Below are 1819 nucleotides of genomic sequence, written 5' to 3'. Positions count from 1 at the left end.
AGGTGAGAGTAAACGTATAACATGATGTGAAGCTCAAAAACCCTTTTAAGCAAGAGACACTTGGCTGAAAACCATTTGAAATCAAACTAAAACAGAAAACTGTTCAAAGTGCCTTAAACAAAATTACAAATAAAATAGAATAAAGGAGCAAATGAAACCAATAACCAGTAAAATAAAGCAGTGGCATCACAGAACAGTGTGAAGATTTGTGAACTTTGAATCAAAGGGCATAAAAATTAGCTTAAATTTAAACTAATTAAGATTAGAATAAGACTCAGTAAAGAACAGCTTCTCTGTATTCAACCAGCTTTGCTAAAACATTATTTTAATTATTTTCTGAATTAAAAGTCAATAACCCTTTAGATAATTGATTCTTAATGCTGTGTTACCTAGCAACCACATAAAGAGAGACTGTGACTTTATCGGACAGGTTTTAATGGAAATAATATCCCACAGAACAGGTAATGATTGGGACTTGATCTGTTTGATAAAGTTTATCATTCCTTTTACCTTCCATATTGTAAATACTGACATTCTGACTGTAACTGAGGCTCCTTGAATTTCTCAATCATATACATTCATGTTAAACAGCCATTTAGAGTTAAACAGTTATTTATTAAAGTTCAACAATTGATCTTCATGTAATTGTTTCCAGATTAAAAGTGAACTTCTGGTCAGCATGTCGGTGAGGAGCTGCTGGTTCTTCAGGAACATCTTGATGGACTTGCAGTCCGTTCAGTGGGTCACGGTGCGGCTGGAAGGTCCCTTTAGTGCAGATTTTACCTCAAGTCAGACTCTGAAAGAAAACATCAGACATGCTGCTTGGTCACAGAATCACTTCATGATTTTAAATGAACAGCATTAGAACACATTTTCAGATTTTTCAAACTTTACTGGAAAACACAGAGGAGTGAAATGTTTCAGTTTCAGGAGCAGCAGGTCGCTTAATAATCTGCTCTCTGCTGCTTTCAAATTTCTTATTTCTCTTTAATATTAAAATGATGTTTCAACAAGTTTAAAGAGGAAAAAGCAGAAAACTCACCATCACTGAGAGAAGCATTTGAAGCTTGAACTGCCTGCTGAGGAAAGACAACTGCAGCAATAAAAACAATATTAATTTCTGACAAAAACCATCTCAACAGGAAAAATACATTCTGCAGGTTTTATACCATGAAGTTCTGTTTTCCTTATCGAACACCATTTCCCAGCAGCCTTTGTTCAGTCATGTGACCAAATGGTGTTGAGGTCTTTCCTGCCATCATGTCTGCTTGGTGAACTGCCTGCCTGCCTGCCTGGACATGAGCAGGTCCATCTGGACCTCGGCCTCATCCATCTCAGCCGACCTCAGAGGCGTTTTTCTATCTTAGTGGAAACTTGGCACTGATGCTCCTCCCTGTTGGTCAGGGAGCTTCATGCTTTACCTGCAGGCTTGTTGCACCAGGTGTTGTGCTGCTGCTGCAGGCTGCTGCAGGGCGTCTGTGAACAGACTGACCCATTAAACCTGCCTGATCTGGTGCAGCCTGCAGCCATCATGACGGGGTCTCTGCTGGCTTTAGGAGCATCAGATCTCCACCTTTCACTTCCTGGACTGTCAGACTCCAGTTGATGCTGAACATTTCTAAACACTTCAAGCAAATTTACAAACTGTCAGCTTTGAACTGACAGATTTCTGTGAAACATCCCAACAGCTTTAGTGCCGAATAGGAAAACTATAATCAGATAAAAAGTAAAAACTTTGTAGTTGTGACTGAAGCACAGCCAGCTGCACATCACTGAACAAAGATAGGTGGGAATATTTTACTCTTAGTGGATGAAACTT

The 1819-nt window shown here is 39.1% G+C and overlaps 1 long non-coding RNA gene across 1 annotated transcript; it reads right to left on the bottom strand.

The window, feature by feature from the left end:
- Nucleotides 1-417: 417 nt before the first annotated feature.
- On the bottom strand, nt 418-1563 carry LOC106944233 (uncharacterized). The gene is made up of 2 exons (XR_001424162.1): nt 1043-1563; nt 418-796 (listed from the first exon to the last, which is right to left on the bottom strand). It is a non-coding gene; the product is annotated as an uncharacterized LOC106944233 (long non-coding RNA).
- Nucleotides 1564-1819: the final 256 nt, after the last annotated feature.

The sequence above is a fragment of the Poecilia latipinna genome, unplaced genomic scaffold (assembly GCF_001443285.1).
Source record: "Poecilia latipinna isolate Pla-1442-1.1 unplaced genomic scaffold, P_latipinna-1.0 Scaffold7496, whole genome shotgun sequence".
Taxonomy (NCBI): Eukaryota; Metazoa; Chordata; class Actinopteri; order Cyprinodontiformes; family Poeciliidae; genus Poecilia; species Poecilia latipinna.
The sequence above is the reverse complement of the archived record's forward strand: the minus strand, read 5'-3'. Positions and strand labels throughout refer to the sequence as shown.